The sequence below is a fragment of the Eumetopias jubatus genome, unplaced genomic scaffold (genome assembly GCF_037043125.1).
Source record: "Eumetopias jubatus isolate StellerSeaLion01/CBP00866 unplaced genomic scaffold, mEumJub1_p1.0 scaffold_12, whole genome shotgun sequence".
NCBI lineage: Eukaryota > Metazoa > Chordata > Mammalia > Carnivora > Otariidae > Eumetopias > Eumetopias jubatus.
In genome coordinates this window covers 40770861-40793933 of record NW_028274818.1, presented here as the reverse complement: position 1 = coordinate 40793933, position 23073 = coordinate 40770861, and the positions used below count along the sequence as shown (strand labels likewise).

General features: G+C 38.2%; 1 protein-coding gene across 3 annotated transcripts in view; it reads right to left on the bottom strand.

Moving 5' to 3' along the window:
• The window catches only part of CEP350 (centrosomal protein 350), a 154847-nt gene extending 138779 nt beyond the window's left edge, over positions 1-16068 (bottom strand). For all 3 annotated transcript variants that reach the window (XM_088017380.1, XM_028121508.2, XM_028121509.2), the window contains exon 1: positions 15853-16068. The gene's annotated coding sequence lies outside the window, so the exon portion shown is untranslated. The remainder of the gene's footprint in view (positions 1-15852) is intronic.
• Positions 16069-23073: the final 7005 nt, after the last annotated feature.

Here is a 23073-nt window from a genome sequence, read left to right as displayed (position 1 = left end):
TAAGAAGCTAGAATCCTAATAAAAAATTGAATTAAATGGAATTAGAAATCTAGGCACACTGTCCTAGATCATATTCGATTAATTCAATCAGTAAATAATGTATCCTTTCTCCTAAAACCCATACCATACCATTCCTTCTTCTAAAATCCTACAAGCTAAAGTGAGCTGAAAGGGGAAAGTGGGTTTCCTAATACTTTCCTCTATTATCGTCTCTGGTTCTTTCATTCAGTAGTACAGTTTTACTTAAGAAAATCTGCTTAAAATTAGAGAAATTCTCTAAAATTCATTCGCTAAAAAACAAATCTATTATATTCTCTTCAAATACTAGGATATTTTTCCTCTTGTTCCCCATTTACCTCCCATTTTCTTCTATATTTTTCCCTCTCACTCCTTTTGTTTTCCGTATTCTCTTATCTGATTTCCTCACCTCCCTTTCTCACCTTTAGTTTCCCTATTTTTATCTCTACTATTTCATATTTGTACCAAACGTGCTTATGATTAATTTTTCTAAATCTAAAAAAAGGTATGAATAAACCTACAACATAAAAATTCTCTGGAAACTCAAAAAGACCCTTACTACAATGAATGAGATATACAACACACACACCCCCCCACACACACACACAAGACACACAACACACAAATGCACATTTATTTAAACATATTATGATAATATGCTTGGCTTCTTTTTAAAAAATGTGGGCACATGATGTGAACTAGTATTAAGGGTAACATACAAAATATTAGTCTTAACATGCCAGTATAACATGTACCTTTACTCAAAATGTACCTTTACTCATAAAGTCATCATAGCTGCTATTTAATCCATAGCAAACAGGGACACACAGAAAACATACTTTGTATTTAAATGGATTTTAAATACAGTATTTTAAAATCATTACTCCCTCTACTTATCCTCTATAGCCAGTCTTTAAGCCTATAAAGATAATTATTTCCCAAATAACCCACACGTACATTGTCAATCATTCCCACCGCAAGTGAGTTTCAGAGCAGCTACTTAATGCCCTTAATGCTTGGAGGACAAGCAGCTAGAGTTCTTGTCTCCCGAGCCAGCTTTCTCAAGCAGCTCTAGGAGAAGAATCACCTGGATAACATTAAAAACTGAGATGGTGAGGCTCCACCCACAAGAGATTCTGAATCAGTCTGAGGAGAGGCCAAAACCCTGTATTTTTAAAGGTCTACAGGGATCCTAATACAAGCTCAGCTTTGAGAACTACAGCTCTAGAGATTATTTTCAATTCTACTCTTTGAAGCCCAAAGCTTCCAAAAACACATAAAGATGAGCATCAGTGGAGAGAACTAATCCTATTCCCCAACCACGTGAGACCATTTCTCTTCTGACGTTCCAGAACAGTGAGAGCAAAAAAACACCTTTAAACCAGAAGCTAAAGTTATAAACCTCTGGGCAGCAGGGGGGTGACCATGAAGGCAGTTAATAGTTAATAATCATACCTACCATTTTCTGTGTTCCTGACATGTGGGCCAAGGACCGTATTGCTTTCCACATCTTACTTTCAGTCTCCATTACAACCCACAATCCTCCTCCTCGTTTGCCTTTTACTGTTCCCCTTAACCTAAAGCTCTGCTGAATGCAACTGGAATCTTTATCCTTCTCTGTCCCCCTTCCCTTATATATTGAGGCCACAGGGTAGGAGGAAAGTGCACAACACACCACCCCCCTACCCTTTCCCCTATGCATTAAAATCCCTTATTTACCCTCCCCCCCATTCCTTCCCACTCCTTTTCTGGCCAAAAAAAGGGCCTTTTCCTCTCTGTGACCCTAACAACACACTGCACAGAGAAAACTGCCCCCACCTGCACTTGGCCCCACTCTCGGTTTCTCTTGTCCTCTTCTGCTCTTTTCCCGGGGCTCTTCTCAGTGGGATGTGTGTAACACAACAGCCATGGGCTTTGGGGAACCTTTAATGTTTTTTTTTTTTTTCTTTTTCGTTTATAAAAACACTAAACATTCAATTCCAGAGCACCAAAAATTCCACCTCCCACCAAACACTATTAAGGGACATATCTTCTGCTCCATACCTTTTTCTGTTTTTCTTTCTCTCTTGTTAATGCTTAAAAAAAAAAAAAAAAGTTTTTTATTTAAGGTTTTTAAAGTGTGAACAAGGAGTATTTATATATCTATTTTACTGATGAAGAAACAGTAGCAGACTATGGAAACAGTCCAAGGTCATTCAGTGACAGATCTGGAAATTAAATCTAGATCTCTCTCTCTCTCTCAAACCCCTGAAAGCCTCTAACAGGCATTCACATAATGCCTCTCTGAATATTCCAACTCAGCCACCATTTATAACATTATCCCCTATCCTCTCTCATAATTTCATCACAAGGCACTTGGCTTTCTCACCTCAATTCTATCGTTAGAACCTCTGTTCCATTAAGTTCAATGCACGTTAACTTCTTTAGAGACTGCTCATTTAACCCACACATCTTGACCATTCTCAAACTCACAGGAAAGGACAGGACTTCCTCACCTTTGTCTACAGATGAAGCATTTTATTCCACCCTCCATTCTAAACAGGGCAGGTACGATGTTTCAGCAACCTCCTTGGTGTTGCATCAGACTGTTCTTCCACACTCATGAAAAACCTTTTCCTCAATCTGACCCATGCCATCCACTCGTTTAACAAATATCTGCTGAGTGCCATGCATGTAGTGGGAATGAAAAGTACTAAGTACTGGGGATACAGCAGTGAAAAGAAACATGGCCCCCACACTAAAGAAATCTACAGGTTTACTCAGAAGGTTGATATTCAACAAATATTACAAATGGGATGAAAATAACTAAGGGGAAAAAACAGGAAAATGCCATAGAAGCATGTAACAGAAGGAAATTCATCTAATCTGAGGAGTGGAAAGGAAAGTCTCATTAAATCTAAGACCTAAAGGATGAATACAGGTGGGCAAGAAAGAGCTTTCCAGGCAGTAGGAACAATATTTGGAATGGCCCTGAGACAAAAAAGACACGACACAGTTTAAGAAACCAAAAAGTCCCATGTGTTGGAAAGGAAAAATGTCAAGAGATGAAGCTGGAGAAGGAAAGGAACAAGATCATGTAGGGTTTCCAACATGATTTGTTTTTAAAGGATCAATTATTGGCCACTCCTCTCTTATGACCCCAGTTTTGAGAAACCAATAACACAGAATCTCTATCAGTCTATTGCATTTTGTCTCCTTACTATACTGCAAAGCTTCTTAAATTTCAGAAAACTTAAGAATACTTTTTTTTTTTTTAATTAGAGAGAGGGTGGAGTAGCAGGAGAGGGAGAGAGAGAATACCAAGCAGGCTCATGCCCAGCGCAGATTCCAACACAGGGCTTGATCTCACAACCCTGAAATCATGACCTGAGTTGAAATCAAGAGTCGGACACTTAACTGAGCCACCCAGACACCCCAAACTTAAGAATACTTTTATTACTCAGTTAAGTGACTCAAGAGTTTCATTCTCGTGTCCATTTTACAGTGAGTGAGTTTAACTGGCATCTTGCAGAGAAACAAGTTGTTTCATGCAAAAGTCAGAAGCATACATGAACAATGCTCCTTTGTTCAGACTAAAGTCAAATACCAGGAGGACTAAAAAAGAAACTACTTGACATGGTTCTACTTAAATCACGTAAAATATGAAAAGCTCAAAACAATAATCAACTTCCAAAAGTTCGCTAAGGAACACTGTAACTTGCCAACAGAAAACAGAAATAGGGGCGCCTGGGTGGCTCAGTCGGTTAAGTGGCTGCCTTCAGCTCGGGTCATGATCCCAGAGTCCTGGGATCGAGCCCCACATCGGGGTCCCTGCTCAGTGGAGAGCCTGCTTCTCCCTCTCCCTCTGCCTGCCTCTCTGCCTACTTGTGCTCTCTCTCTCTCTGTGTCAAATAAGTAAAATCTTTAAAAAAAAAAATAAAGAAAACAAATAGAATTTCACTAAAGCTATAAAAACGATATAAAAGAATCTGGTTAAGATTAAACATATAAAAAGCTGAAGCACCTTATATCAAACAAGTATGCAACTTTAAAAAAAACCTATTTACTTGAGCAAACAAGAAGTCCACACTTCAAAGTATCACCCAAATACTCACCTCATAAGGGAAGCACAAAGGCTCAGAGAAAACTAACAATAATCAAGAAATTTAAAAGAATTACAGTTACCATTTAACTTCCCCACTTATCATGCAGGCTAAAGAGTTCATAAAGAGAGAGGATGGGAAAACAACACAAAAAGTAACTTTTAGAGGAAAGGAGCCATATGAATACTTCATCTGTTTCAAGATCTCCCCATCTCCAAGTTCTTTCAAGAAACTTCAACCATCAATTACATTTTCCCTCATGTGTATGTCTAGCCTCCTCCTCTCACCAAGATTCTCCAGTCAGCATTTACACTTAATCTTCTTACTTAAAACAACACCAGCACCACAACCCAGCACCCTCCTCCACTGCTGCTCTTTTTCCTTTATAAACTTCTCAAAAAAGTTGACTGAATACACTCAGTTTCCATTTAGAGATACTTTTCACTCACTCTTCAAGCGATTCCAATGTGGTTGGCATCCCCATTTCTCCACAACAGCTCTCACTAAAATCACCAAAGATCTCTTCATCTCTAAATCTAATGGGCAGGGGTGCCTGGGTGGCTCAGTCGTTAAGCATCTGCCTTCGGCTCAGGTCATGATCCCGGGGTCCTGGGATTGAGCCCCGCATCAGGCTCCCCTCTCAATGGGAAGCCTGCTTCTCGCTCTTCCACTCCCCCTGCTTATGTTCCCTCTTGCTGTGTGTCTCTCTGTCAAATAAATAAAATCTTTAAAAATAAATAAATCAATCTAATGGGCATTTTCTCCCCCCCCCCAACACAGGGCTTGAACTCATGACCATGAGATAAAGACCTGAGCTGAGATCAAGAGGCAGATGCTTAACTGACTGAGCCACCCGGGCACCCCTAGGCATTTTCAAATAAAAAGTCCTCATCTTGCTTGGCCTCTTGGCAGCATTCATCACAGTTAACTAATCTCTTGAAACACTCATTTCCTTGGTTTCCATACACTACACTCTGGTTTTCCATCTTCTTTCTAGTTCTCTTTCTGAGTCTCCTCTGCTAGCTAGTCATTTTCTCTTAAATCTAGAGATTCAAGCAGGTTTGACCATGGGCTCTTTTCTAACACTATACTCTGGGTGACATCACCATGCCCAAGGCTTCAAATACCATGTATATGCCAATGACTGCCAAACTCTGGCCCAGATCTTATCTCTGATATGCTAACCCACATATCATACCTCTTATTCAGAAACCTCAAAGGCACATCTTACTCAACATCTCCAAACGCCAACTTATGATTATTCCCAAAAACCAAGCTTAAGGTATTCTCAGTCCAGATGTACAAGCCAGAAATATCCACAAGATGTGATTATAATTACATGACCTCTAATTCCTATTCTACTCTAAATTTATAATCTATATCACCAGTTTCAACCATGGTCCAGGGATCTCTGAGGGTCCACCTTTCAGGCAGAGTCTTTGAAATCAAAACTATTTCCATAATAACATTAAGACATTATTCCTCTTTTTCACTTTCATTCTGAGTATGTACAGTACAGGCTCCCAAAGGCTACATAATATATGGTATCACAACAGACTGAATGCAGAAGGAGATAGGAGAATCCAGATGTCTTCTATTAAGCTAAACATTAAAAAAAAAAACTGAAAAATGTCCAAGAATGTCACTCCTTTCACTAAATGTTTTTGTTTTGGAAAAATAGTCACTTTTCATTTTAAAAATGTTATCTGTTTATTTTAATATGGATTTGTTATTTTAAATAAATTAATAAGTATATTTAAAACTTCCATATCATGCATCTTTTCCAACCACAATGCTAGGAAACTAGAAATCAACCACAGGAAAAAATATGGAAAAAAACACAAATACATGGAGATTAAATAACATGCTACTAAAAAATAAATGGATCAACCAAGAAATCAAAGAGGAAAGCAAAAAATACACAGAGACAAATGGAAATGAAAACACAACCGTCCAAAATCTTTGGGATGCAGCAAAAGGTGTTCTAAGAAGGAAGTTTACAGCAACACAGGCCTACTGCAAGAAGCAGAAAAATTCCAAATAAACAACCTCACCTGACACCTAAAAGAGATAGAAAAAAAAAAAAAAACCCCAAAATCAATAGAATGAAGGAAAGAGAAAAGGACAGAGCAGAAATAAATGAAATAGAAGCTAAAAAAAAAGCAATAGAATGATCAATAAAGCCAGGAGCTCTGGTTCTTTGAAAAGATCAACAAAACTAATAAACCTTTAGCCAGACTCATTAAAAAAAGAAAAAGAAAAAACAGAGAGGACTCAAAATCACAAATGAAAGAGGAGAAATACCAACCAACCCTAGAACTATAAAGGATTATAAGAGAGTATTATGAAAAATTATACACCAACAAATAGGGTAACCTAGAAGAAATAAATTCCTAGAACTATATAACTTCCCAAAAATGAATCAGGAAGAAACAAAAAAATTGAGTAGATCCATTATCAGCAATGAAATTAAATCAGTAATAAATAAAACTCCCAAAAAACAAAGTCCAGGATCACATGGCTTCACAGGTGAATTCTACTAAACATTTAAAGAAGAGTTAATACCTATTCTTTTCAAACTATTCCAAAAAATAGAAGAGGAAGGAAAGCTTCCAAATTCATTCTATGAGGTTACCATTACCTTGATACCAAAACCAGATAAAGACACTACAAAAAAAAAAAAAGAGAGATAGAGAGAGAGAGAACTACAGGTCAAAATCTCTGATGAACACAGATGCAAATCCTCAACAAAATACTGGCAAACTGAATCCAACAATACATTAAAAAAATCATTCACCACAACCAAGCAGGATTTATTCCTGGGATGCAAGGGTGGTTCAATATTCACAAATCAATCAATGTGATACATCACATCAACAAGAGAAAGGATAAAAACCATATGATTACTTCAAGAGATGCAGAAAAAGCATTTGACAAAGTACAACATCCATTCATGATAAAAGCCCTCAATAAAGTAGAATGTCCATAACCACCCAAAGCAATCTACAGATTTAATGCAATCTCTATCAAAATACCAAAAGCATTTTCACAGAACTAGAACAAATAATCCTAAAATTTGTATGGAACCACAAAAAACCCCAAATAGCCAAAGCAATCTTGAAAAAGAATAACTAAACTAGAGGTATCACAATCCCAGATTTCAAGCTATACTGTAAAACCTACAGTAATCAAAACAGTATGGTACTGGCACAAAACAGACACATAAATCAAAAGAACAGAATAGAAAACCCTGAAATAAGCCCACAAATGGTCAATTAATCTTCAACAATAACAGACAATGGGAAAAAGACAGTCTCTTCAAAAAATGATGTTGGGGAAACTAGACAGCTACATGCAAAAGAATAAAACTGGACTCTCTTACACCATACACAAAAATAAAAACTCAGAATAGATTAAGGACCGAAACATGAGATCTGAAACCATAAAAATCCTAGAAGAGAGCACAAGCAGTAATCGGCTGTAGCAACATTTTACTAGGTCTTCTGAGGCAAGAGAAACAAAAGCAAAATATTGGGACTACACCAAAATAAAAAGCTTCCGCACAGCTAAGGAAACAACCATCAAAACTAAAAGACAACTTAACTGAATGGGAGAAGATAGATGCAAGCGACATATCCAAAAAAAGGGTTAGTATCCAAAATATAGAAAGAACTTATACAACAACACACACACAAACAAATAATTAAAAAATGGGCAGAAGAGGAGGGGCACCTGGGTGGCTCAGTCAGCTAAGCATCTGCCTTCAGCTCAGGTCATGATCCCAGGGTCCTAGATGAGCAGGGAGCCTGCTTCTCCCTTTCCTCCCTACTCATGCTCTCTGTCACTTTCTCTGACTAATAAATAAAATCTTTAAAAAAAAAATAAAATACAAATTTTAAAAATTGGGCAAAAGAGGGGACTTCTGGGTGACTCAGTCCACTGAGTGTTCAACTCTTGATTTCAGCTCGGGTCATGATCCCAGGGTTGTGAGATCGAGCCCCACGTCGGGCTCATGCTGCGTGTGGAGCTTGCTTAAGATTCTCTTTCTCCCTCTCCCTCTACCCCTCCCCTCTCCTTCCTCCCTCTCTAAAAAAATAAATAAATAAAATTGAAATTAAAAATGGGCAGAAGATATGAACCAGACATTTGTACAAAGAAGACACACAGATGGCCAACAGACACATGAAAAGATGCTCAACATCACTCACCATCAGGAAAATGCAAATCAAACTAACGAGAGATCACCTCACACTTGTCAGAATGGTGAAAATCAAAAACACAAGAAACAAGTATTGGCATGGATGTGGAGAAAAAAGAACCCTCATTTTACTGTTGGTGGTAATGCAAACTGGTGTAGCCACTATGGAAAACAGTATGGAGGGTCCTCCAAAAATTAAAAATAGAGCTACGCGGCGCCTGGGTGGCGGAGTCAGTTAAGCCTCTGACTTCGGCTCAGGTCATGATCCCAGGGTCCTGGGACGGAGCCCCGCATCGGGCTCTCTGCTCAGCGGGGAGCCTGCTTCTCCCTCTCCTATCTACTTACTGCTCTACCTACTTGTGCTCTGTCAAATAAATAAATAAATCTTAAAAAAAAAATAGAGCTACCATATGATCCATCCAGTAATTTCACTGCTGGGTATTTACCCAAAGAATACAAAAACACTAATCTGAAAAGATATATGCACCCCTATGTTTACAGCAGCATTATTTACAATCACAAAAATATGGAAGCAGACCAAGTGTCCACTGATAGATGAATGGATAAAGATGTGTGTGTATGTGTGTGTGTGTGATGGACTATTAGTCAGCCATGAAAAAAATGAAATCTTGCTATTTGCAACAACATGGATGTATCTAGAGTGTATAATGAATGCTAAGTGAAACAAGTCAGAGAAAGACAAATACCATATGATTTCACTCATTGTGTGGAATTTAAGAAACAAATGAACAAAGAAAAAAAGAGACAAACCAAAAAACAGACTCTTAACTATGGAGAACAAATGGATGGGTGAAATAGGTAAAGGGGATTAAGAGTACACTCATCATGATGAGCACTGAGTAATGTATAGAATTGCTGTATCACTATATCATACACTTGATACTAATATAACACTGTATGGTAATTATACTGGAATTAAAATTTGAAAAAAACTAATATATACTTTTAAAACTTCTAACATAGTAAATATCAATAGATAGAACCCATGTAAACAAAAGCTCTAAGTTTTTAATAACTCAAGCGTATGAAGTGGTCTGGACACCAGAAAGTTTGAGAAATGCTGATCTATACTTATGGTATATACACAAATAAGATACAAGATGACATTTTATGAATACCCAATTCTCAAGTATCTTCTAGCAGCAAATTTTCCCTTTACATTTATTGACAGGGTTCTCATTCAGTCATATAGATTTGGCTCAATTATTTTTTTTTAAGATTTTATTTATTTGACAGAGAGAGACACAGTGAGAGAAAGAACACAAGCAGGGGGAGTGGGAGAGGGAAAAACAGGCTCCCCGCCAAGCAGGGAGCCCTATTCGGGGCTCAACCCCAGGATCCTGGGATCATGACCTGAGCCAAAGGCAGAGGCTTAACGACTGAGCCACCCAGGTGCACCTTGGCTCAATTATTTATTGGGCTCCTATTATGTGCCTGGCCCTGGGGATAGAGATGAAAGAAATTACTTTGGTTTGGCTACCACAGACAATGTTTTCCACACCTCTGCTACATTTCAGTTCTCTCATCTCTATCAGATCCTATGTAAAACCATGGCTGCCTGAAAGAATGAGAAAAGACAACCCTGCAATAGTCATACTATCTCGTCTAAATATAAAATGGACAAATTTAGTAGGGACCGGCTAGGAAAAAAGAGAAAACATTCCAGCTCTAGCTCAGACCTATTACACTGTTCCACGTAAATTCAGAATAACCAATACTCACATAATATAGTATAATACACAAATACAAATGACCTGAGAATTTTAGCCTCACCTCTCTCTACATTTAAAATACAAAAACCCCAACAACTACTTTTACAAATATAAGGCTGATCTACTGTAATCTAGGAAATCCAGAAGAAAACTATGTAACATTTGGTACCAGTTTGGCCTTTGCAACGTAAGTGGCAGGCAGGGTGAGGGTCACAAACATAATATTCCCCACTGACAGATGAGCTATACTTGACTACAGGTGCCCCTCTTCTTTTACTTAAGGAAAAGTAACGACAATGAACAAGACCAGGAACAATGGAGGGGGGGAGAGTCCTAGAAATATGAGCCTATACTTTGCTTACCCACCATCTAGTTATCCTGAATGCTTACTCTTCCAAATTAATTTCAAGGAATATATGTCTATAAAAATGTCCCATGGTTCACATATCAGGATTATTTTTTGCCCTAAAATATAAAATTCATTTATATATAGATATATACATATATATGTATATTATATCCCTATGAAAAAATATATTTCTTACTGTGAGTGTCCTAGTCAAAAGAGTTGGAGAGGTTCCCAAGCCTTTTCAGTTCACAGAACTCTCAGTGTCTCAGTAATTTTCCCATGGTGCCCCCAGGCACCAAAAAATACCTACCAGTTCCATTCATTAGATCCATACAATCTAGTAAGTAATTGTGTCCTAACAACTTAGTAGCAGTTTGAAAAATACATATAAATTGAAAGAAATGTTTTATTACTATACAACCACAATTACTTATTAATGGGATGTATGCACCAGCTATACATTACACAACTTCTCAAACCTTAAAATCACTTTGGACACTGCCACTTTCATTTACCATTCACACTGATTTTTGCACAGTACTTGCTTTTTATTACAGCAGCCCCCCCAAACCCAGCTTTTTGAAGACATCCTGTCATCCAAAGGAATGTAGCACAATCTCACAGACACTACCTCGAACTAATAGTTGAAGTGTCCCACAGACATCAAGTATCACAGAGATAGCCCACAGCTGTCAAATATTACTGTTTCCCTCGAAAATTTTTAAATATTCCACAGTACCTGTGTGAGTTCACTACAGTGCTCCAAGGCACCTCATGGCACAATCTGGGAATACTGGGTTTAAGAAACACTGATCTAGCCTATGTACTTATTTTGTAAATTAAGAAATGACACGTAGGGTCACAAAGCTAGTATAAAATAAGTACACTTCTCTAAAACAAATAATACATTATATGTTAAAAAAAAGAAGAAGAAGAAATCAGGAGGGGAAGAATAAAGGGAGGGAAATCGGAGGGGGAGACTAACCAGGAGAGATGATGGACTCTGAAAAACAAACTGAGGGTTCTAGAGGGGAGGGGGGTGGGGGGATGGGTTAGCCTGGTGATGGGTATTAAAGAGGGCACGTTCTGCATGGAACACTGGGTGTTATACGCAAATAATGAATCATGGAACACTACATCAAAAACTAATGATGTAATGTATGGTGATTAACATAATAAAAAAAAGAAAAGAAGTACACTTACAAGTTTAGCTTTCCCTCAACAAGTTTTAAAAGAAAATATCATTGTGATATCATGTTGATGAAATTTACAGATCTCTGAAAAACTACATTCAAAATTATAGTTATATGACTGTTTAATAGAAGAAACTTTTTATGTTTTCTTTTTTAGAAAAAAATGTTTCAAAAATTATAAAAGTGGGACTTATAATAAACAAAAGTGTCTAAAGTAAAAAAAAGGAAAGTCATCCACTCCCCCAGGGATAACACAGCTAATAGTTTAATATCTATCCTTACAGACTCTTTCCTATGCACATACAAAATCATAATAAAATCAAACTGAATTTCTTTGCCCATGTATTTGTTTTTTCAAAACCGAATCATATCCCACAGTGTTATGCAACTATTTTTCTCACACAGTATTATATCATGAACATTCTTCCATCTCAGTACATAACAGCAATTGCAAACACTTAAACATTTATTGGTGCTTACTATGCTTACTTATGGCTTAAATAGCAACTCATTTAACTCTCACAACAGCCCTGTCAGGTGAGAACTATAATTATATCCACTTTATAGATGAGTTTAAGTAATTTGCTAATGGCCGCATCTAATAAATGATGTAGTTGGGATTTGAACCCAGAAAGTTAGTTGCATGGTCCCTGCGCTCAGTGATACACTCAGCTGCTTCTCATGAAGTAAAGAGAGCTATCCCTCAACCTGTTAACAAATGCATAGTACTTCACACCATAAATATACTATAATTTCAACTATTCCCCTACCATTGGGACATTTAGAATATTTTTTATTTATAAATACTACTGGCATTTACTTATAATAACGTTCAAATGAACATCCTTACAGATTTGCTCTTGTGCTTTGTGTTAAAATTTCTGTAAAATAAACTCCTAAAAATGAAATGACTCTATCAAATATGTGCACTTTTAATTTTGATAAGTAACACCAAATTTCCTTCCAGAATATTGTCCTAGTTGTACCAATTTATAGTCCCAATGACAGAGGGGAGGGTTGAGGTTCATTTTTAAGTTAAAAAATATTTTTGATTCATGGAGAGGTCTATTTTGAGTTTTCACTCTAATGCAGAATGAGTACATTGCCCAGTTGGTCACAATCATGGTCTGATTTGATAATTATCTGACATTAAACAAGACTTAGCAGCTGTATAGTGAATTCTTCATCCAGCTATGAAACCACTTAAGGTGAGATATTTCCCCTATATGATACTGTTCACTTATGTGTAAAATGTGGGAATTGGACTAGCTGGCCTTTAAGATTTAAAACTCCCAATGCTGTAATTAAGAAGTGACTTAAAGTTATTAAGAACCTATAATTATAGTACTAATTAGGTTAGAGTCTTAAACCTTCTATTTTCTTTAAATTATAATAACTATTGCCAGAACATCCACACAAATCATTAAAATATCCAATAAAGTTTTCAGGATCCACCTGTGGCTTATTCTCAGTGGTTTTTTAATCCCAGCTGTCATTCCCTGCTACCTAGCAAACTTGAACATATCTCTAGAGTATATTCTTAATAAGAGTTGATGTGTGCCTAGGAACATGAACCAGTGTTTTGTTTTGTTTTCTAAATATTATGCCAAGACCACTCTTTAGTCAATTTATTCAACTAATATTTATTGATTAGTTTACTATATGCTAGCCACTGGGCACACAATAGTTAACAGAAGATCTCTGCCATCATGGAACTTACAGACTAAATAAGAAAGGCAAATTACCAACCAAAATAATCACTAGTATATGTAAAGTTATACCTGTGATAATAATAAACAAAAAGCTATTAGGGCAGAAAAAAACTATTCAATCTTTTGGTTGTGTTTTTTGGACTATTTGCGACACTAGAAATGGTTTGACACAGGAAGAAAATGTCAATAAAGAAAATTATTTCAGAACATGTCCCACGCTGCAAAAAGAGCAATCACAAGGGTAGACGGCAAGTTAACTTTTTAAATCACCAGTTCTACAATATCACCAAGATGTTACTACTTTTCAGTTATGCTACCATGTGGCCCAAATATTGGTTTTTCATAACCAAGAGTATAAATGATTTGAATTACCAAACTTGACAGAACTATGAGTATCCAAACAAAATGAGAGAGGACAACTACAATTTCTTAAGAACACTGTTCAAGCAAAAAGTACATACAGCCATAAAGCCATCCATTGTAATAATTCATGATTTGCTCATAATTAACAAGTTATTGAAAGTACTGTTTTTAAAGAACGACAATCAGCATAAAGGAGTTAGTGCCATGTCAAAAGAAACAAAAATGGAATTTTTTTAGATTTTAAAAAAACCAAGGTCCAGAAGTATCTATATTAATATTCAATTTAAAAATAAAACTAATTCTACAATGTTAATTAGACTTGTGATCATTTCACAATACATATACAGACCATTACGTTGTACACCTGAAACTAATCCGTCAATTATACCTCAATAAAAATAAATAATTCTAGATCTGCAGAAATAAGAGCATCATTCATATAAATAAATGAACTTCCTTATGTGTCAATTTCCACAACTGCAAAACAAAAATATTTGCCAAACCTACCTCGCACTGCCATAAAGACTAAATAAAATAACGTATGTGGTGATACACCAAAAAATGATGTCAATTATTTTAAACAGCTGCTCCTTTTTTGCTGCCACTGTAACACAGCAACTTAACAAATAAAAATGGTTAGACAGGGACTCCATCTCCTTTCTTCTGTCCATGATATGACAGAAGTGTTATAAAATGGGCAAAAGACTGGCAATCAAAAGCATTAGGAAAAAATTCACAACTTCAGAATTCATAAATTGATTACCCCCACAGGTTGGTTGTTTAAGTAACACTCTTACATAATAATCTATCTCAAAAAATCAGAGAAATTATCTCACAGATGTATGAAAGTATGTATGAAATTGTTTAGTTATTAGACCTTACCATCATTACAAACACAGGTCCTGTTATTAGGAAAAAATGAGACACATGTACTTACCCAATGTATTTTAGCTTGTGTTTATTTTCTGATCAAAGCGTCTTAAATTCAATGCAATCACGCTTCAATGCTTCAGATTTTATTGCACTGAGTGGAGTTCGTCAATTTTGCACACCAAAACTAATTCATTTTACACACCCATGGGTTTGAAGCAACTTCTACCATGGGTCTAACAACCAATCCCCCAAAGTCACAATCTGTTATTAGCAGCACACTGCCTTGTTTAAAAACAGTATTTTAAACTAAACTCTCCACTAGAGTGGAGAGCAGCTTTCAGTATTTTAACATTGCTTTTGCAAACCTTTTCAAGCTGTTGCTAGGTTGGCCTAAGATAGCCTTTTCTTTAAAACCTTTAAACACAAGACAGGAGCAGGCATCGCTAACATGACAACATAACCATTAACGACTTTTCCAAATTCAAAACAAGGATCACCCAACAAAACAAAAAAATCCAAACAATCAGGTGGAGTGCATGGATACCGATTACTACTCCTGACAACCTGTCCTATATGAAGGACCTTTTCCTTTATGAAAGATTTGCTACTACACTAAAACCACATTAAAATCTTATCTATGTGCAACTTCCTATCTGAAAACTAAAAACCCAGCGAAATTCCAAACCCTATTTGTGACATTAGTTCAATATTATTTACCATGTTGGGCTACATTTAAAAAAGAAGGCGGGGAAAAATACTGACAACTTTCAAAGCGTAAAGCTTTTTAAATCCCCCACTAAATTATTTGTGAATAGATCGGTAGACTACATTTAGCAGCTGCTAGACTGGGGCAGAAGATCAAAGTTTTCCCTGTACTTGAGAATGTTTATCCTCACCAAAAAGGAACAGAAACCAGTCATCCTTGCCACTGGAGTCAGTTGCCCGGAATTTCCTAAAATATGCCTGATCTGCAAGTGAAGAAGGAGCACTTCTCCGGAGACCAAAGGCGAAATGTATCTTACATCTTTCGCAGACGAGAGGAGGGGCGGGGAACCGGGGGTGGGGGGGGGGGGAGCACCAGCAGGTAGGTAAGGAAGGAAATCCGTCTTCGGCAGGCACCGGTGGGACCTGAAATCCAGGTCTCAGGATGGCCCTCCCCGCAAAGGCTCAGAACCCAGGGAGGTTCCCCGAGGGGGACGCCAGGCAGGGCCAAGGGCTCCCGGCGCCCCGCCCCGCCTCTCTCGCCGCCACCGGGGACCCGGGACCGCGGACAGAGGCAGCAGAGGCTAAGCGAGCGTCCGCGGTCCCAGCCACATCCTCCCGCGGCTCACCTGAGAGTGTCGCCTCCGCCCTCGGCTCCCACGGTGCATCCCGCGGGGCCTGGCGGAGGGTGCAGTGATGCCGCACCGACCGGCCCCAGGGCTGCCGGGCCTGGCCTCCCCGCTCCGGGGACGCACCGGGTGCCCGCTTCGCACCGGCTCCCGGGATCCGCCGGGCTGCAGAGAAGGAAGGAGAGGCGGAAAGGCTGCCTCCCCTCCCCCACAGCAAGCCTCCCCCCGAGCTGCGGCTCTCTGCAGTTCCCTCTGGCGCAGGTCCGGCCCCGCTCCCCCGCCCGGGAGTCACTTCGGCAGCGGCGGCCCAGTCGCCATTACAGCCCAACAACTGACACGGAGGAGGAGCGGCGCCGGCGGCAGTGGCAGTGGCGGCCGCGCGAGGCAGGGCGGGAGCAGTCGGGGGCCCAGGCAAGCCTCGCGAGAACTGTCCCGAGACGGTTCCACAGGAATAAAACCTTCGGTTAGGGCCATGTTGAGTGTGGCTAAAAGGTGAGAGCGAAATAAAACGAAGAAAGGACACTCGAAAACGCCATATTTAGTGTGGCGGGTTTTTGCCTTGCAGGACTCGGGAGGAGCCAGAGTAGATCCGCAGCGGAGACCTCCCCCCTTCCCCCTGCCCTCCTTTTTCGGACGCTAATTGGGCCTTCTTGCTGCGCATTTCGTCCCCGGCCAAAAAAAAAAAAAAAAAAAAGTGGGGGTTTGACCAGGGTGAACTCAGAAGTCGAAATTGCAGCTTCTCAGAGTTTACGATGTTTCAGCAATTGTCCAAGTAAATCTTTACCCCAGTCAGTTTCAGAGTAATTGCAGTTCTGTGGCTGCTGTAGTTACCCACTGCTGTCACTGTGGCGGTTTTATTCGCGAGAGTTACAATTGTGTTCAGCAAGCAGTCTAATGGTTACAGATTCCAGATCAAGTAAAACGGAGTTTCCTTCCGTTAGGTATAGGCATCGACAGAACGGTGCTTTGAGAAACTCTCTGCGATCAACATATCTTCTAATATCTTTATCTTTCCCCAGTCTCCGCATGGTGAATTCTGTCATGTGTCAGGACTTAGCTTAAATGACCTGTCTTCTGCAAATAATGCCACCTTCCGCTAGGTGCTCACTTCACACAAGCTCTCTGCCCATAACTTTCCTCCCCCTTCTGAACTCCGATAGCTGTTTATCCAGAGACTGTTTCTCATCTTTAAGGATTTTGAAGACCCTTTTGTCTCTCTGTACCCCAATAGGGCCTAGGTCAGTAACTAGGACATTATAGGTGCTCGATAACTGCTTGTTGAATAGATCTCATCAGTAGAAGCAGGAGACAGTAACTGCTCCCTGTTTGTAGGGCCTCTAGCTGTGCCTGAATAGGACGTAAGTGGATGTACAAAAACCCTGCACATATGTAAAATGTGTACTGTGTCTCTAGGAAGCTGTGCTGGAGGGAAGAACAGGAAATGTGGGTATCCCAGTGGTGTGCCAGCGGTAGCAAGAAAAACAACATAAGGAAAGAGTTATTTAGTTGTTTTCCCCATCCATTCTATGTAAAGCAGTGGGATAGATGCTTTTCATATGTTATTTCGCTGAATTTATACAACCACCTTATTAAGCATTATAAAACTTTTTTTAGAAGAGGAATTGGGTTGTGAAAAGCTAAGCAATTTGACCAATATTATACCATCAGTAAAAGGCAAATATAGGATTGGAGGTCTCCTTTACTCTAAAGCCTATTTATACTTCTCTACCCCCATGCTGCCTCCTGGGTAACAGAGAAAACACCAAAAGTTCCACATGTCTCCTGTGTGGAGAGCAATGTTATCCTCATATCAGCCTATGCCCAATTTCCACCTCTCATATCTTGTGCTGATCCCTGCCTCTCCTTTGCCTCCCAAATACCTCAAACACAGCCACCTCTCTCCTTTTTGACATGCCGTAACTCTTGTTTATACCCTACACATGAACTCTTACAGCATTTAACCATATTTGACTATAATGAATGCTAAATTGTAATTTTTGAGTGAGGGCGTAAGACAAACTGATAGCAGCAAGTAAATTATGAGACAGGCGTCCAAGTAGCAAATTTGCAAAGAAGTAATCTGACACCAGTTATGCAATTATTGGCCGCTCTCTCAAGACTCTTCAACCTGGTCAGTGATATGAAAGGCTTGAGAGATTGTAGATTCACACGATTTGAGAGGAAGGTTTTGGAGAGAATAGGCAGAGGGGTGCAGAGGTAGCTGCTTCTTTACCTCAAACTAATGAGAAGGGCTTTGAGGAGATACCATGTAAAGTTTGATATGTGCACCAGAATTTGGAAGCCAGAGGAACCAGAGGCTAGATTCAGCCTGAAAATGATACAGAAGCCTCAGCAGCCAAGTAGAGAATGGTACCCACCAAGTTAAGTGTTCCTGCTCCAAAAGAGAATTCAGAGATAACGGAACCTGAAGTCAGAACCCATGTAAATAGTACCCTACTATTTGAGTTAAGAAAAGGTGGAGAGATATATAATATTTGCTTGTACATGTATAAGCTATCTCTACATAGATGCAGAAGCCACTGCCAATGCTGGGTGTCTGTGTGGAAGGAAATTGATGACCAGGAGTAAGAGGGAGATTTATCAGATGTACTCTTTTATACTTTAAGAATTTTGAACCATGTGAAAATATTAACCATTTAAAAATAAGTATTTTAAAATAAAGATTAGGTATTTTCCTTAAAAAAGAAAAGTTAAAATTGAAGGAATCCTCCTAGAAGAGTGGCCTGCCAGGGTGAATAGAACCCAGAGAAAGAAGTGTATTTGGCTGGGGGCAGAAAATGAGGGGACATTGGGAGTGCCCAGCTGAAGGAGGGGCAGTCACAGGAGCATCAATAACATCCCACAGGCAGGAATGGAATGGTCAAAAATGGAGAAAGAGAGAAGGAGGAGGAGATTTAAAAAGCCATAAGGAAACTGGTACGGCCACTGTAGAAAAGAGTAAAAAATGAAAAATAGAATTATCATATAATCTAGTAATTCTACTTCTGGGTATTTACTCAAAGAATACAAAAAAACTAATTTGAAAAGACATATGCACCCCTATGTTTATTGCAGAATTACATACAGTAGCCAAAATATGGAAGCGGCCCAAGTGTCCACTGATAGGTGTATGGAAAGAAGATGTGGTGTTCATACAATGCAGTATTACTCAGCCATAAAAAAGAATGAAATCTTGCCATTTGCAACAACATAGATGGGTCTAGAGAGTTAAATGCTAAGTGAAATAAGTCAGAAAAAGACAAATACCATATGATTTCACTCATTTGTGGAATTTAAGAAACAAAACAAGTGAACAAAGAGAAAAAAAAAGAGAGACAAACCAAAAAAACAGACCTTCAGCTAGAGAGAATAAATAGATGGTTACCAGAGGGGAGTGGGTGAAATAGGTGAAGGGAATTAAGAGTACATTTATCATGATGAGCACTGAGTAATGTATAGAATTGTTGAATCACTCTATTGTACACCTGACACTAATATTACACTGTGTGGTAACTATACTGGGTTTAAAATAAAATAAAAATAAATATAAAAATACCACCATCAAAAAATAATAATAACAATAATAATAAATAAAAAGCAGTAAGATGATATGGTCCACCTTTGGAACAGTGAATAAAAAAAACTTAGCAAATGCAGAAAATAATTGCAGATTAGTAGGCACAGTTCAGAAAAGTTCAGTGATTAAAACAAAACAAAACAAAACAAAAAACTGGGGTGCCTGGCTGGTTCAGTCAGTGGAGCATGTGACTCTTGATCTCAGGGTTGGAAGTTCAAGCCCCATGTTGGGGTAGAAATTACTTAATAAAATCTTTAGGGCGCCTGGGTGGCTCAGTTGGTTGAACGACTGCCTTCGGCTCGGGTCGTGGTCCTGGAGTCCCGGGATCGAGTCCCTCATCGGGTTCCCTGCTCGGCGGAGAGTCTGCTACTCCCTCTGACCCTCCCACCCTCATGTGCTCTCTCTCTCTCAAATGAACAAATAAAATCTTAAAAAAAAAAAAAAGAATAAAATCTTTAGGGCACCTGGGTGGCTCAGTTGGTAAAGCGACTGCCTTCGGCTCAGGTCATGATCCTGGAGTCCCGGGATGGAGTCCTGCATCAGGCTCCCTGCTCAGCAGGGAGTCTGCTTCTCCCTCTGACTGTCTTCCTTCTTGTGCTCTCTGTCTCTCATTCTCTCTTTCTCAAATAAATAAATAAATAATCTCAGGAAACAAACTGAGGGTTGCTGGAATGGTGGGGGGTGGGAGGGATTGGGTGGCTGGGTGATAGACATTGGGGAGGGTATGTGCTATGGTGGGCACCGTGAATTGTATAAGACTGATGAATCACGGATCTGTAGTTCTGAAACAAATAATGCAATATATGTTAAGAAAAAAAAAAAGAAGAAGATAGCAGGAGGGGAAGAATGAAGGGGAGTAAGTCAGAGGGGGAGACGAACCATGAGAGACGATGGACTCTGAGAAACAAACTGAGGGGTCTAGAGGGGAGGGGGGTGGGGGATGGGTTAGCCTGGTGATGGGTATTAAAGAGGGCACGTTCTGCGTGGAGCACTGGGTGTTATGCACAAACAATGAATCATGGAACACTACATCAAAAACTAATGATGTAATGTATGGTGATTAACATAACAATAAAAATTATTAAAAATAATAATAAATAAATAAATAAATAAAATCTTTAAAAAAAAGAATAAAATCTTAAAAAAAAAACAACCTAAAAACCAATTTTTAAAAATGGCAACCATTTGCCGCAACACGGATAAAACTTGAGGACATTATGCTAAGTAAATCAGACAGAGAAAGACAAATACTGTATGATCAAAATATACACATATATCAAACCATTATGCTGTGTACACCTAAAACTAACACAATGTTTGTCAATTATATCCCAATAAAAAATAATTTTGAAAAATTTTAAATGGTAAGATGTTCTAATCACTAGCAATTAGGGAGAGACAAAATAAAACCATAATGAGAAACCACCTCTCTCCCACCAGATTGGGAAAAATTAAAAGGTCTGATAATACCACATGTTGGCAATGACATGAAGCAATGAGAATTTTTATGCACTTCTGATAGCTGTATAAATTGGTATAACAATTTGGGAAAACAGTTTGGAAATATGCAGTAAGTTGAAGATGTACCTATGACCCAACAATTTCACTGGAAGTGGTCCACATTCTCAAACTCATTGTCACTGGACCACAATAAGATGAAGAGCTTGTCCAATTGTATAAATCAAATGTATCACTAAGCACATTTCAGGTGAGCTGACACTTTTTTTGAGGTAAGATTTTCTTGACGGAGATGGTATACTGATTTATATTCTGACCCAAGCTCCTTATCCCATCTCAGATTTGTATTAAAGAGCTAACTCACATAAAAAGTCCAGGTGCACAAGGAGACAAATACAAGAATTTTTATGGAAGCATTGTTTATAATAGAAAAAATAGAAAATAATATGTCCATCAGTAGGAGAATGAGTAAGCAAGCAGAGGAAAATTAAACAGTGAAACACCAAATAGCAATGAAAATAAGTTAAAGAATAAATCTCACAAATATAGTTTTTAAAAAGCGAAATACAGGGGCGCCAGGGTACCTCAGTCGGTTGAGCACCTGCCTTTGGCTCAGGTCATGATCCCAGAGTGGGGCTCCCTTTGCAGCCAGGAGTCTGCTTCTGCCTCTCTCCTTCTCGCTCTTGCTCATTCTCTCAAATAAATAAGTTCAAAACAAATCTTTAAAAAAAATAAAACAAGTAAAAATTAAAAAGCAAATTACAAAAGGAGATAAGCAGTATGATACCACTTCCATAAAGCTTAAAAACATGTGCAGTATCGGCAAATGTTATTTAAGAATACATACAAATGTAGCAAAATATTTTTAAATGCCAAAGAATAAAAAAGAGTAAATTCAGAAATATAATTACGTCTGAGGTAGCAGAAGGGGAATTAATATGTGGACACAAGAAACTTAAACAGTGTTGGTGGTAATATTTTATTTCTCAAGCTAGGTGTGGATGTTTGTATTGTTATCCTTCTTAGCTTTTATATTTCCAAAATATTAAATATTATATTTTAAACATAAAGATAAATGAGAATCAGGGGCGCCTGGGTGGCTCAGTCGGTTAAGCGTCTGCCCTCGGCTCAGGTCATGATCCCAGGGTCCTGGGACCGAGCCCTGCATTGAGCTCCCTGCTCAGCAGAGAGCCTGCTTCTCCCTCTCCCACTCCCCCTGCTTGTGCTCTCTCTCTGTCAAATAAAATCTTTAAAAATAATAATAAATAAATAAATAAATGAGAATTTTAAAATACATGTAAAGAATAGGAGGAAGAACAGCCAAAATGGAAGAGTAAAAGATATATAAAATATAAATATATGATATATTTATAAAAATATATAAAGCATAGGTTTTATGTATGATATTTTATATGTCACAACATATAAATATATCATATATTTATATTTTAAACATAATAAATATATCATATATTTAATATATTATGTCATATATGACATAAATATACATATAAATATAAAATATAAATATATCACATATATATTTATCATATATCATTAATGCATACAATACTTAAAAAATATTAAAAAGTCTAACTTTAAAAAATCTTAAAATTCCCATTCCAAATAATCTATAAGTAAATTAACATTTTTTTTTGCATAAACCAATTGCTGAGAATGAAAACCTTATGATAAAACAGAAAAGAAACTTTCATATTTGAGTCACAGGGCATTGTTGATCCAACCTATATCTTCTCCCTGTGTCTCTCTCTTTACACACACACACACACACACACACACACACACACACACACACACACTTGTTATGTCATTCACTTTTATTTTCACATTTGTTTTAGGCAGGAGTGACACTAAAACTTTACAACAACCAGTAAGGTTGGAAGCCAAGGAGAATGGAGCAGGGTTAGAGACCTCCCTTTTTGGCCAGAATAAACACCTTAGTTGTTAGATCTTGGGAATCAGTTTGCTAAGGGACAGCAGCTATTTAGCAACCACTGCAGAACCAATTTTTTTTTTTTAGATTTTTATTTAAATTCCACTTAGTTGACACAGTGTAATATTAGTTTCAGGTGTACAATTTAGTGAGTAAATGCTTACATACAACAGCCGGTGCTCATCACAAGTGCAATCCTTAATCCCCATCAGCTATTTCCCCCACCCCGCCA